The sequence below is a fragment of the Rana temporaria genome, chromosome 3 (assembly GCF_905171775.1).
Source record: "Rana temporaria chromosome 3, aRanTem1.1, whole genome shotgun sequence".
In the NCBI taxonomy this organism is placed as follows: Eukaryota; Metazoa; Chordata; class Amphibia; order Anura; family Ranidae; genus Rana; species Rana temporaria.
The window spans coordinates 353,414,448-353,429,885 of NC_053491.1; the positions used below are offsets into that span (position 1 = coordinate 353,414,448).

At 42.0% G+C, this 15,438-nt stretch overlaps 1 protein-coding gene across 3 annotated transcripts in view; it reads left to right on the forward strand.

Moving 5' to 3' along the window:
* The first annotated feature begins 557 nt into the window (after positions 1-557).
* TSPAN9 (tetraspanin 9) overlaps positions 558-15,438 on the forward strand; it is a 595,020-nt gene continuing 580,139 nt past the window's right edge. Inside the window, exons 1-2 of one of the 3 annotated variants that reach the window (XM_040345192.1) lie at positions 558-859; positions 1,261-1,262. The gene's annotated coding sequence lies outside the window, so the exon portion shown is untranslated. Of the gene's footprint in view, positions 860-902; positions 987-1,260; positions 1,263-15,438 lie in introns of those variants that run through there. The other 2 variants (XM_040345191.1, XM_040345194.1) reach the window with 2 other exon arrangements.

Genomic DNA, 15,438 nt, shown 5'->3' on the forward strand with positions numbered 1-15,438 from the left:
TTAGTGTCAGAGTTAAGGGGGGTTAGTGTCAGAGTTATGGGGGGTAGTGTTATGGGGGGTTAGTGTCAGAGCTATGGGGGGTAGTGTTATGGGGGGTTAGTGTCAGAGTTATGGGCGGTTGGTTTTATGGGGGGGGGGGTTAGTGTCAGAATGATGGGGGGTTAGTGTCAGAGTTATGGGGGTTAGTGTCAGAGTTATAGGGGGTTAGTGTTATGGGGGGTTAGTGTTATGGGCTGTTAGTTTTTAGAGTTATGGGGGTTAATGTTTGAGTTATAAGGGGGTTCGTTAGTGATAGAGTTAGGAAAATGTCCGTGTCAGCTATCTATCCATGTGTGTGAAGCCTCCGCCTCCTAGCTGTATGTAGTCACCGTGGACCCTGTGAAGTGTTTGTTTCCTGGCTCGGGGCTGCTGCTAATGTTTGGGGAATGCAGACTCAGGAGAAGGACTGCTGGACTTGTCATTACAGGGAAGAGGGGGAGGATCAGGCGGGTGTAGGCAGGAAAGAGAGCCTGGAAGGAGGGCTGCTGGTGGGGAAGTGATAGGAGGTACATAGGTGTACAGTCACAAGAAGAGGAGGAGCTCTTACCCACTGACCCCGCTCCATTGGAACTCACTCCCAGTGTGGTTGCACTTCTCATGCCATTTGCTTGTTGCTGCATCCCCCCCACCCCCCTCTCTCCGGTCATTTCCGCTCTCAGTGACTCCCTATTACAAATCTCAGCACTAACTTAGGACAAGCACAACTTCCCTTCTATTATTTGATTTTCACGTTTTCTGCCTTTCCCTGGAAAAGTCCCAGAGTTTCCTCCCTGGGGTCCTGCCAGCCTCCTCCTCCTCTCAGTCTGGAGTTCAGGATCTGGTGAGTACATCATCTCTAGGTCCAATCATCAGATACATTTTATTCTGCACATCACTTCTCTCTGACAGTCAGCACCGACTTGGCACCGACTTGGAGACGTGTTGTCTGGAAGGAATGAGATCTCTGGGTGGGTTCCATAGACCTGTGTCTTCCTGTACAGGGACATCTAAGGTGACAAAGGGATGGCAGGGCTGTGGGCAGGACAGATGAAGCTCTGCAGATGGTGGGGATGGAGTCTGCAGCTCCTCTTTTAAGTAGTTTTGTTTGTGTTTTGCAGATTTACTTCTTACAAACAGTATTGTTGTTGTTTGATAACACGGTGTGCATGAAGTCCTAGGCAAGAACTACAGCAAGGCATTGCATGACTGTGGTCACTAGATTGGATCTGCACTTTTATGTAGTGGTCAAAGAAATACTGATTTATGCTTAGATTGCAAGCTCTTTGGGTTAGTTATTGCTTCGACCAGATCATTATTTCTGATTGGCCCCCCTCTTTGATTCAGTTGTGGGATAAAGAAACCTTACTCAATGCCTAGATTGTCAGCTCTTTGGGTCAATGATTGCTTCAATTAATTCATTATTTTCCATAGTGGCATTGCACTTTGATTCAGTTTTCAGATGAATACATATCACTTTTTGCTTAGATTGCAAGCCCTTTGGGTCAGTGATTGCTTCAACAAATTCATTATTTCTGATTGGCCTTGCACTTTGTTTCGGTTCTGGGATAAAGAAATGTTGAACTATGCCTAGATTGCAAGCTCTTTTGGTCAGTGATTGCTTCAACTAAATCATTTCTGTATAGCTTTGCACTTTGGTTCAGTTACAAGACCCTATGCCCAGATTGTTAGCTCTTCAGATCAGTGATTGCTATAACGATTTCATTATTTCTGAATGGCTTTGCACTTTCAGTTAGGGAATAAAGATGTATTACAAAGTGCCTAGATTGCAAGCTCTTTGGGTCAGTGATTGCTTCAACTCATTTATTAGTTCTGATGGACCTCACACTTTCATTCAGTGGTGGAATAAAGAAATGTAACCCAAAATAAATATAACTCTATGGTTAGATTGTAAGCTCTTTGGGTCAGTGATCGCTTCAACAAATTCATTATTTCTGATTGGCCTCGCACTTTGTTTAAGTTGTTCGATAAAGAAATGTTTCCCTATGACTAGATTGAATGTTCTTCAAAAAAAATATAACTCTATGCTTAGATTGCAAGCTCTTTGGGTCAGTGATTGCTTCAACGAATTTATTAGTTCTGATGGGCCTCACGCTTTCATTCAGTGGTGGAATAAAGCAATATAACCCAAAATAAATATAACTCTATGCTTAGATTGCAAGCTCTTTGGGTCAGTGATTGCTTCAACTAATTCATTAGTTCTGATGGACCTCACACTTTCATTCAGTTGTGGAATAAAGAAATGTAACCCAAAATAAATATAACTCTATGCTTAGATTGTAAGCTCTTTGGGTCAGTGTTCGCTTCAACAAATTCATTATTTCTGGTTGGCCTCGCACTTTGTTTAAGTTGTTCGATAAAGAAATGTTTCCCTAAGACTAGATTGAATGCTCTTCAAAATAAATATAACTATATGCTTAGATTGCAAGCTCTTTGGGTCAGTGATTGCTTCAACGAATTCATTAGTTCTGATGTGCCTCGCGCTTTCATTCAGTGGTGGAATAAAGCAATATAACTCATAAGAAATATAACTCTATGCTTAGATTGCAAGCTCTTTGGGTCAGTGATTGCTTCAACTAATTTATTAGTTCTGATGGGCCTCGCGCTTTCATTCAGTGGTGGAATAAAGCAATATAACTCATAAGAAATATAACTCTATGCTTAGATTGCAAGCTCTTTGGGTCAGTGATTGCTTCAACTAATTCATTAGTTCTGATGTGCCTCGCACTTTCATTCAGTGGTGGAATAAAGCAATATAACTCTATGCTTAGATTGCAAGCCCTTTGGCTCAGTGATTGCTTCAACTAATGCCTTGTACGCACGATCAGAATTTCCGATAGAGAAAGTCAAACGGAATTTTTTCATCGGATATTCCGACCGTGTGTGTGCCCCTTCTGAGTTTTTCCATCGAAAATTCCGACGGACTCAGGCCTCGTACACACGACCGAGTTTCTCTGTAAAAACCAGCAAGAAACTTGCTGTTTTTTTTTTTGCCGAGGAAACCGGTCGTGTGTACACTTTTCGACGAGGAAACTGTCAAGGATCTCGTCGAGCCAAAAAGAGAGCATATCTTCTTTTTCCTCGACGGGAATGGAGAAATTTGGCTCGCCGAGATCCTCGACAGCCTAACAAGGAACTCAACGAGCAAAACGATGTGTTTTGCCCGTCGAGTTTCTCGGTCGTGTGTACAAGGCCTCAGAGAGAGAAAATGTTCTCTTTTTTTTTCGGAATTCCATTCGTCTGTGTGGAACTCCGACGGAGAAAAAAACACGCATGCTCAGAATCAAGTCGACGCATGCTCGGAAGCATTGAACTTCATTTTTCTCGGCTCGTCGTAGTGTTGTACGTCACCGCGTTTTGGACGGTCGGAATTTGGTGTGACAGTGTGTATGCAAGGCAGCTTGAATGGAATTCCGTCAGAAAAATCCGTCAGAGTTTATCCCAATGGAAATTCCGATCGTGTGTCATTCGTTCTGATGGGCCTCACACTTTTATTCAGTGGTGGAATCAAATAAATATATCCCAAAAGAAGTATAAATCTATGCTTAGATTGCAAGCTCTTTGGGTCAGTTAGACCCGGTTCACACTGGGGCGACTCATCAGGCGACACAGCCGCCTGACAAGTCGCATCCCATTCTAGTGAATAGAACCATTGTAATAGGAGCGACGCAAGTCGCTCCGACTTAGAAAAAGGTTCTTGTACGACTTCGGGGGTGACTCGGGGCGATTTGCATTGACTTCTATACAGAAGTCATTTTGCAAATCGCCATAGAAGTCGTCTTCAGGTTGCCTGACCGAGTCGCCCCCGAAGTCGTGCCACCCCTGTGTGAACCGGCTCTGATTGCTTACCCTGATTCGTTATTTATTTCTGTTGTGGGTAAAATAAACATCTGCATTTTAATTAGTATCTAAAAGAAGTGGCTTGTGATACCTGATCCTAGCAATTGATTAATAGTAGTTGTAAAAGTTTTAAAACGTTATTGGATTTAAAATGCTGGTACTTGTAGTTCTAAGTCTGGTGAGCCAAACAAAGAAAACAGTTTACAACACTGATGTATTAGATCTAATAAATGACAAACAGTATATTAGAAGTGTATTTCTTTTTCTTAATAACAAGTAGATAACATGTAGCACATTATATTATAATAAATGGGAGTAGAGGGACATAATATGATATGCTTGCTCTATGCCTGTCCTAATGTTATGTAACTAGTATCCATGTTCTATTCCATTTCAAGTAGCTACAACTGTTTCGCTTTTGACACCATGACTTATTGGGTAGTAGATTTTCAACAGAGGATGCTAATTGGTGTCTTTTCTCAGTATAGTAAGTGTTGTCATAAAGTTGTGATGACCCAGTGAGCACAATGGAAACACATGCTGGGACTTGTAGTTGTAGTAGTCTGAATACCTGTGAATTGTTCAAAGTCATGCAAAGAAGCCTACACAGACTGGTGGGCCAAACCTTAGTTTGCTCAATGGTCTGTTGGGGAATGAATGACCATTGTAGAAAAGCCTTATAGTGTGAAGTTGCAAAAAGATTGCAATATTCTTCCTATAGCCCATCATTCCACAATGTTCCTGCAGACTAAAGCAGGGCTCTGCAAACAGCAGGATCTTTAGGTGTCGGTTGAGAGTTGAGAAAATCCCCACCTCCTGTTTCCCAGTGCCGGACTGTTTCCAGTATTTTATAGTTTGAAAGAATACTGCAAAAAAAAGCACAGTGCTACAGGGACAAAAAAAATGCCTTAAAACGAAAAAAATATAACTATGCGGTACTTCTAAGTATGTTGGAACCAGGGGTGGACTGACCATTCGGGCACTGCCCGAGGGCCCCATGCCACTAGGGGGCCCATCAGGGTTGCCAGCCTTAGTAACTATTTTGGGACCATTGTCATTTATACAGCGATAAGTGCTATAAAAATGCACTGATTACTGTGTAAATTACACTAAAGGGTGATCAAGGCGTGTCCTAGGGAGTGATTCTAACTGGGGGGGGGTGGGCTACCACTGACATGACAGCGATCACTGCTCCCGATGATAGGGATCAGTAGATCCCTGACATGTCACTAGACAGAACAGGGAAATGCCTTGTTTACATAGGCATCTCTCCGTTCTGCCTCTCCACACCGCAATCGCAGGCCGCCGGTGAACATCGAGTTCCCGGGACCGGCAAGCACACTCACCTGCTAGGTGACAAATTCAAAGGGACGTACAGGTACGCTTTTTGCCTGCTCGTGCCATTCTGCTGACGAATTTTGGCTTGCGGCGGTCGGGAAGCGGTTTGCAATAAATTGCTGTAACAAAATGTGAAGGGTGCAATTGATGAAATAAAATCATTGATGTGTCATCAGTTGGCTTTCTCAGAACCTCCTACTTTTGTAGACTATGGTCAAAGCACCAAGGCAAGGCAATCATATTGTGTATAGTGGAGTAATTCATACCAATTTGATGGGTTGCCAGGTGTTACTACACTTTCCATATCATCGTACATAAATCAGACTGCTTTACAGAATAGACGAGGACAAGGTGACCTCTATCAATCAGCCAATCAGATTTTCGAGTACTAAATCATGAAAGATGGATTCTGATTAATTGCTGTATTTTGCACATCGCGCACCATTATAGTTTGATAATTGCAGTTATCGTACAAGTTATTTCCAGTGATTTCCCCTCTTAGGTTTGGTCTGGATTCCCCTTGCGTGTCTGTGAAATTATATTCTGGGCAGATTGAGCACAAGGCCTTAAATACCTTCTCAGTTAATTATGGCCTCCTACGTTCATCCCTGACAGCTCACTCTGGTATTTCTGACTTCCTAAGGACATATACCCTTGTATAGGCTGCCAGCTTTTTATCGGTTCAGGTCTGAGAACTGAAAGTGAACCTGTCATCATTTGCTAAAAAAAAAAATGGGTCACTTTTATTCCTATTACAAGGAATTTAAACATCCCTTGTAATAGAAAAAAGCATGACAGGTCCTCTTAGGCTCCATTCACATCTATGCGACAAAACGCCGGACGCTTGTGCCGCTAGAGGGGGGAATTCCCATTGCTGTCTATGGAGATGGTTCACATCTCATAGACGCCGTACGCCTGTCGCCTGAAAAAAAGTCCCGGACCCTTTTTTTCAGGCGACATTGGCGTTCTCCCATTGACAGCAATGGGAAGAATTTGAAAAAAAAAAAAAAAAGTTTCACACTCGCGTCAAAATACGCCGCGTACGCCGTTGTCGCGGAGGTGTGAATGGAGCCTTAAATATGAGATCTGGGGTCAAAAAGACCTCAGATCTCATATTTAGACTTAAATGCAAAAAAACAAAAATGACAACAAGAAAATATTGCTTTAAGAAGCATGGGCGGAAGTGACGTTTTGACGTCACTTCCACCCTGCTATGCTATGGGGACGGGTGGGGGCCATCTTGCCCTCACTCGCATCCACAGCAAGCAGGAGACAGGACCCGATCGCCTCCGCCGCTGCCGATGGCTCCGGTAAGCAACGGAGGGCGCAGGAGAGCGGCCCTCTCCCGCCACCGATAACGGTGATCTTGCGTCGAATCCGCCACGAAGACCACCGTTATCGTTTACAAGACCGCTCAAGGAAAAGATGGATATCTCAGTTGTGGCAGCAGCTGCTGCCGTTACCGAGATATCCATCTTTAAAAACAGGATGTATATAGTCGTGAGCGGGTCCTTAAAGCGGAGGTTCACCCAAATAACATCTATATAAGACCAAATTCTTTATACTTCTAACATGTACAGTCGGCACTTCCTAGATTGATGTCTATCAGAAAATGTTCTCCCCGGCGTATAAGGCCCCGCCCCCCTGTATTGCGTAGGCGCGTCACAGAGTTTTCGAAAGGAGCCGAACAGGTAAAGCTGCGAGTCGGCTCTATACGGCGCCTGCGTAGTCAGTTCTACACGGCTCCTAGTCGGTGCGCAGGCGCCGTGTAGAGCCGACTCGCCCCTTTACATGTTCGGCTCCTTTCAGAAACTCCGTGACGCGCCTACGCAATACGTGGGCCGGGTTTTATCCGCCGGGGGGAACATTTTTTGATAGACATCAATCATCTGGGCGGATGCCCAGATTACATTGCGGCTCAGCTTGGAAACGCCTACTCCTGCGGGAGAAGTACCCGGAAGCCGGATTGCAAATATAGATTATAGGGTATGTACAGCCTAAAAAAAAAAAAAAAAAAGTGCCGACTGTACATGCTGGTAGTATAAAGAATTTGGTCTTTTATAAATGTTATTTGGGTGATCGAACCTCCGCTTTAAGTGGTTAAGCTAGTGCATTTTTGGTTCACTTAACTTTTCCTTCGATTTCCCTTCTAAATGTTTTTTTTCTTTGTCTGAATTTCTCACTTCCCGTTGGAACACAGCATGCTCCCCGCAGGGATGTAGTAATTCAGACAAAGAAAAAAAAGGGAAATCGAAGGAAAAGGTAAGTGAACCAACAATGCACTAGCTTAAAGGAACCAATTTAGAAAATAAAAAATGAACCTTTACAACCCCTTTAAATAGATAGTCTTTTTTTTTTTTTTATTCATCCAGCAGGTTGAACGAAAAGAACTGCACAATTTCCCCCGTCAACACATTCGAGGTTGATGGGAGAAGCTTCTATCGCTGTGACATTGTATTCTTATGCCGCATACACACCATCACTTTATGTGATGAAAAAAACGACATTTTCTGTGAAGTAAAAAACGACGTTTTTGAAACTTCAATTTTCAAAGACGAAGTTGCCTACACACCATCGTTTTTCTCACAATGTTCTAGCAAAGCGAGGTTACGTTCCACCACGTTTTTCCATTGAAGCTCGCTTCATAAGTAGCTTCTGGGCATGCGCGGATGAAAAAACGTCGTTTTAAACGACGTTTTTGCTACACACGGTCAATTTCTGTGAAGTAAAAGTTGACGTTTTGAAAAACGACACATAAAATTGAAGCATGCTTCAATTTTTTTTGGTCGTTTTTTAGAAGACATAAAACAACGTTTTCCCCCACACACGGTCAATTAAAGTGACGTTTTTAAAAACGTCATTTTTTTTCATCACATAAAACGACCGTGTGTACGCGGCATTACAGCGGGGAGACTTCTCTTCTGTCAGAATACACAGATAAGTGCTGCAGTCTATAACCTGCAGGGCTGATTGAGAGAGACTATTTCAGAAGGGCAGTTGTACAGAAGTCAGTAGATTGACTTCAGAACTACCACAGTGTCCATACATGGATTGAAATTCGACCAATCCCTGCTGAACTGGACACATTTTGATCCATCTATGGCCAGCTGTATACTCTGGCATTATGCCCCGTACACACCATCACTTTATGTGATGAAAAAAAACGACATTTTCTGTGAAGTAAAAAATGACCTTTTTGAAACTTCAATTTTCAAAGACAAAGTTGCCTACACACCATCATTTTTCTCACAATGTTCTAGCAAAGCGAGGTTACGTTCCACCACGTTTTTCCATTGAAGCTTGCTTTATAACTAGCTTCTGGGCATGCGCGGGTGTAAAAACGTATTTTTTAGCCTAGGTTCACACTGCTGCGAATTCAAAATCGCGGTAAAATGCGCGATTTTGCCGCGATTTGCCGCGATAATGTAAATCGCGGCCCGAAATCGCAAAAAGTAGTACAGGAACTACTTTTTGAAATCGCAGATGCGGCGTCGCACTGATTAGGACAGTGCCATTGCCGACAATTGCCGCCGATTTGACATGTCAAATCGCATCTCAAATCGTTCCAAATCGTACCCAGTGTGAACCAGGGCTAAACGACGTTTTTTGCTACACACGGTCAATTTCTGTGAAGTAAAAAACGACACATAAAATTGAAGCATGCTTAAATTTTTTTTGGTCGTTTTTTACAAGACATAAAACGACGTTTTCCCCCACACACAGTCATTTAAGTTTTTTTTCATCACATAAAGTGATGGTGTGTACGGGGCATTACAGTGCCAGTGCTGCTGGTGTTGTTAGCCTTCCCCCGGTTGGGCCTTTGACTTACCCCTATATACACAGTCACCTCTAAAACCCTTTGTAATTCTGTGTATTTTATACCTGCTATGTACCTACCCCAGAAGCTTGGCATCCTTTTTAAAAGGAGGAAGCCTGTCTCCTCCCCCCTATTTTTTTTTCTTCTGTGTATTCATGTTGAAAACCCAATCCACATTATTCTTAAAAAAGAAAAGAAAAAGCCAGCCCTTAAAAAAGAAAGCCTTCTATACTTAGCTTTTCCAGGGGCCCATGTGTTGAAATGTCACCGCTTTCCTGGTTCTCCTTCTGGTTGGGTCAAATTCCTGTTTCCCAGGAGCAGTTAAGCAGCGGAGTAATGGACTTATTTTTACAGGACTTTTTAAAAGTGACCCTTTCATGACAAGTGTCATGAAAAATGTATGGGGGCTGCCATTACCATTCTCTGCTTTGAGAAGGTTAATAACCTGGCTGTCAACTGGATGCTTTGGCTTCAATGCTTTCTGAGGCCTCGTACACACGACCGAGGAACTCGTCGGAAAAGACACATCGCTTTCCTCGACGAGTTCCTTGTCAGGCCCCGTACACACGACCGAGTTTCTCGGCAGAATTCAGCCAGAAACTCGATCGGAGCTGGATTCTGCCGAGAAACTCGGTCGTGTGTACACTTTTCAGCGAGGAAGCCGACGAGGAACTCGTCGGGCCAAATAGAGAACATGTTCTCTATTTCCTCGTTGTTCAATGAGATCAATGAGATCCTCGGCGGCTTCAACACTGAACTCGACGAGGAACTCGATGTGTTTGGCACGTCGAGTTCCTCGGACGTGTGTACGGGGCCTCAGGCTTGTCGAGAAACTTGACAAGCTTGCTTTGCGTACACACGGTCAAGACCAAATCTCCTCATTCTCAAATGCGGTGACGTACAACACATACAACGGCAAGGGAAGTTCGATTCCACTGGCACATCCCTTGGGGCTGCTTTTGCTAATCTCATGTTACTGCGTGTTAAGTAAAAGTTTGGTAAGAGACGACTCGCGCTTTTCAGTCTGTTACAGCGTAACAAATGTGCTATCTCCATTACGAACGCTACTTTTACCGAAGGTGCGCTCCCGTCTCATACTTTATTCTGAGCATGAGCGGGTTTCTTATCATACACACGATCGTGTTTCTCGTCGAAAACCAGCCAGACGAGAAACACGACGAGGAAATTGAGACTCCCGTCGAGGAAAAAGAGAACTTGTTCTCTTTTTTCCTCGTCGAGTTCCTCGACAGTTTTCTCGATAAAAAAGCATACACACAACCGTTTTCCTCGGCAAAAAAGCTCTGCCACCAATTTTCTTGATGGATTCTGTCGAGGAAAACGGTTGTGTGTATGAGGCCTGAGTCTCTGACCTGGAACAAAAATAGAGCTAAAAAATTCTAAAAAACTTTTCTTATGTTTAAAGCTTCATTTCCTTTGGTGTCAGTGAGAAGAATGGTTCCCCACTGTTGGTGTCAGTGAGAGGAAGGGTTCCCCACTGTTGGTGTCAGTGAGAAGAATGGTTCCCCACTGTTGATGTCAGTGAGAAGAATGATTCCCCACTGTTGATGTCAGTGAGAAGAATGGTTCCCCACTGTTGGTGTCAGTGAGAAGAATGGTTCCCCACTGTTGGTGTCAGTGAGAAGAATGGTTCCCCACTTTTGGTGTCAGTGAGAAGAATGGTTCCCCACTGTTGGTGTCAGTGAGAAGAATGGTTCCCCACTGTTGGTGTCAGTGAGAAGAATGGTTCCCCACTGTTGGTGTCAGTGAGAAGAATGGTTCCCCACTGTTGGTGTCAGTGAGAAGAATGGTTCCCCACTTTTGGTGTCAGTGAGAAGAATGGTTCCCCACTGTTGGTGTCAGTGAGAAGAATGGTTCCCCACTGTTGGTGTCAGTGAGAAGAATGGTTCCCCACTGTTGGTGTCAGTGAGAAGAATGGTTCCCCACTGTTGGTGTCAGTGGAAGGAATTGTGCCCCCTTGTTGGTGTCAGTGGGAGGAATAGTGAGTGCCCTGAGGGCCAGATACAGGTAAGCAAAAGGGCTACATTTGGCCTACGGGTGGCAGTTTGGAGACCACTGCTGTAAATATTGTTCTGCCAATGCTTTAGGTAAGCTGTTCTTCTTGCCTAATTCATACATCTTTCTAATCTTGGCAGCCAAAGTTATAAACTAAGATTTCAAAAAAATGTTTTTCCTGTTTTTACAACATCCCACAAAAGTCAATGAACCCAAAGTTATGAGTACAGATTGCTATCCTTCCAACTCCTACCCAGAGCAAATCCTGACATCTCTACTTTGTTCATTAAACTTTTTTTTCCTTTGAGCGGTTACTGAAAATCCAGCCAAGAAAATGGACACAGTACAGCTGGCTCCTCTAGTTTACGAGTCGTGTTAACATTTAATTTTTTTTTTGTTCATTTTTAGGGAAGTAGCTGAAAAGATCATATTGTGACAGTTTCAGTGTCCAGATACGTGCAGGTCAAATCTATTGTACTGAAAGAGGACCTGTCATAAGCAAAAAAAGTATAAACAGGATATGGGTAGCATGATAAGTTGTTCATACCTTTTCATTGTGGTTCTCCAGAATAGCTTGGAGCCTCCCGGTTTCTGACATGACACAGACTAGCCCCTGCTGCACCGTCTGATCTTGTGACTGGCTACAAAGTTACAATGTCACAGTCTGATTACTCAGGGAGAGGAGGCTGATGAATGCAAACGAATAGTAACTGAAATATCCACTTTAGGCCTCATTCACACCTGTGCGTTTTTAAGTGCGATGCATTAAAAAAAATCTGCTTGCTAAAACTTTGATGTGCTTTCGTCAAAGCACACCTGTTATAGAGTTCAATGGTAATGCAAGGTTCATAAAGTTTGAAGTGGAGGAACTTGACTGGCCGGTACACAGTCCTGACCTCAACCCGATAGAACACCTTTTAGATGAATTAGAGCGGAGACTGCGAGTCAGGTCTTCTTGTCCAACATCAGTGCCTGACCGCACAAATGCGCTTCTGGAAGAATGGTCAAACATTCCCATAGACACACTCCTAAACCTTGTGGACAGCCTTCCCAGAAGAGTTGTAGCTGTTAGGCTCCATGCACACTGAAGCTGATAAAAGCTATAAAAAAACGCCAGTAGCTTTGCAGGGAGCCTTTCAACATTTTTTTGCGTTTTTGCAATAGCTTTAATCAGCGTTTTTGAGTGTAGCCTTTTTTTTTACTTTTTTTTTATTTTTCAATGGATAAGAAAAAACGAAAAAAAATGTGTTTTTCTGCGTTTTGCGTTTTTTAGCGTTTTTTCCCGCCGAAAAACAGCACTTTGAACGCAAATTTCGGGCGTTCAGAAAAAAGCCAATAAACTCCAAAGCTCATTAACACTAAAAAACGCCCAGGTGTGCATGGGCACATAGGCTAACATAGAGTTCAGTTTATGGGCTTTAAAAAAAAAAAAGCCAAAACGCCAATAAACTGCAGTTTATCAGCTTCAGTGTGCATGGAGCCTTATAGCTGCAAAGGGTGGGCCAACTCAATACTGAATCCTATGGACTAATGCTGCGTACACACGATCATTTTTCGGCATGAAAAAAAAGTTGTTTTAAACAAAAAAAAAACATTTTAAATGATCGTGTGTGGGCTTCACATCTTTTTTTCAGGTTCTGAAAAACGGCAATTATTTTTTTCGAACATGCTGCATTTACTAACGTCGTTTTTCGGGTTGTAAAAAATTATTGTGTGTGGGCTAAAACGATGTTAAATACCCGCGCATGCTCAGAAGCAAGTTATAAGACGGGTGCGCTCGTTCTGGTAAAACTACCGTTCATAATGGAGTAAGCACATTCATCACGCTGTAACAGACAAAAAAACGCGAATCGTCTTTTACTAACATGGAATCAGCTAAAGCAGCCCCAAGGCGAATGGAACTGCCCCTTTATAGTGCCGTCGTACGTGTTGTACGTCACCGCGCTTTGCTAGATCATTTTTTTAAAACGATCATGTGTGGGCAACGTCATTTTAATGATGAAGTTGGGAAAACTTTGTTTTTTCAACATGCTGAAAAAAAAACGTTTTTTTTTTTCATGCTGAAAAATGATCGTGTGTACGCGGCATAAGACTGGGATTCCATTAAAGTTCATGTGCATGTAAGGGCAGGCGTCCAAATACTTTTGATAATATAGTGTATATATATATATATATATATAGATAGATAGATAGATACTGTATTTGTCTATATATGTATAGACATACATATGCGGTGCGCACCCTATGGACACATCAGTACCTACCCACAGGGCACGATGACTATTTTTAGTCATCGTTTATTTACTAAAGGCAAATCCGCTTTGCACTACAAGTGCAAAATGCGCTTGAAATTGCACTTGAACGTGCACTTGGAAGTGCAGTCGCTGTAGATCTGAAAGGGACATGCAAGGAAAATTAAAAAAAAAACTGTATTTTAGCTTGCACATGATTGGATAATAAAATCAGCAGAGCTTCCCCTCATTTCAGATCTACCCCTCAGATTTACAGCAACTGCACTTCCAAGTGCAATTTCAGGTGCACTTTGCAAAGTGGATTTGCGTTTCGTAAATAACCCCCATGTGTCACAGATTTCAAGGAAGTAAATGTGTAGATGCTCGCAAAGTAAATTTACAAACTTCAAGATCTTTCAGATTATTAGGAGTAGGCTGGAAATAATTAAAGTGGAAGTTCAGGCATAACCTAACTAACTCTAAACCTAAACTCTGCCGCATTCTACTGGGTTTATTTAAAAGTCTGGATGTTGACGGTTTGTCATTTTCTAATTTTGTTAAAAAATGAATAAAATACATATTCAACCTTAAAAGTCTGGATGTGACACACACTATAATATGGAACATCACATCAAAAATGACTTTCAGGTAAATGTTACAATAATAACTCGTAATGTGTACTTTACTTACCCAAAATACACAATATAATTCCTTTAAGTACAGGGTTGCAATTGACAAATGTCACACAGGGTGGTTCTGTGGACGGAGGTGTTATTTAAACTTGGAATCACACTGTATGTCTTTATTGAATGCGGAATACGGGTACAGATCTGATGCTATTGGTAAAGGAAGAAGCTGGAGTGTACATATGGAGATATGCACAGGTTGCTTGCCAGGGACCTCACACACAGCAACCCCCCCCCTCAGCAGTTGCTTGTGTTCACATGTGGCTAATTTGGTTTCCTTGATTCTAAGTATACAACAGCTGTCTATAAAACAGCAAGGAACTTCCCTAAATATCCATTAGACAGATCTGGGAAATCGTGCAAGCTTAATTGCAGTTAAAAAGGTATAATTTTTAGATTAGCAAATCTTCTATCTTTTTTTTTTTTAATAAAGCCGTGTTTGATAGAGATAAAATATATAAATTATTCTGTAGGAAAAAAAAAGTTGATTTAAATGCTTGATAAAAAGTAATAATAAAAAAGACGTTAATGTATTTTCATTAAAATAGTATTAAACCCTCATATTAAAAGCAAGCTCTATTTAAATGTATATAATCTCTATAATAAATCCATTGATTTTCATATACTACTTTTATAAGACTGATGCCGCGTACAAACAACCGTTTTTCATGACGAGAAAAATTAAATTGTTTAAATTGGTCATTAAAAACGATCGTGTGTAGGCTCCAGAAAAGAGAGTTTGGTCAGCGGGGACTTTAAATGAGGCCAATCACCATGCGGAGTAAACATATAAGGTATACAGTATTGCTTAATTAGGTTCCAACACAAAAGGGGGGAGCTAGTTGAGGACTTGCAATGAGAGGTGTATAACAAAGAGCAGTCTTAGCAAAGAGAATTTTATTATGCCTTGTGATATAATATAAAGCATACTGAATGACAAAAATTGCATCCACAAAATCGCATAAGCATGCTACAAATTACATGTGCATAATAACACCATGGTACTTGGCATTGGATAGAAAAAGGTCCTGGACTGCCGAACTCCTTAAAACGATGTCTTTATTATACAAATAAAATCCAAAAAACAACCAAAGCGATGCAGTCAAAATGAAGTGAACAAATGGAAAAAGGTGGCTGACATGTTTTACATCATGTGATGCTTACTTGTAGCTGCTGGTACCTGGCATATCGTGGAGTAAGGACAAGTCCTGCACAACATGAACCACTGGAGGGGCTTGATAGTATAATGAGAATCTAGGAGTGAAACAGTATAAAAAACATAAAATCATCTGTATGAACATCATGCATCTATGTATACCCGACGCGTTTCGTTGGGATATACCAACTCTTCAGGGGCGCATGCAATGGTGATCTATAAAGAGACATAACCATATGGTATAATTTTGTAATAGTGTCTAGGCTCCAGAGCATTTTTCTTGACGTGAAAAATGGGCATTAAAAATTTAGAACATGCTCT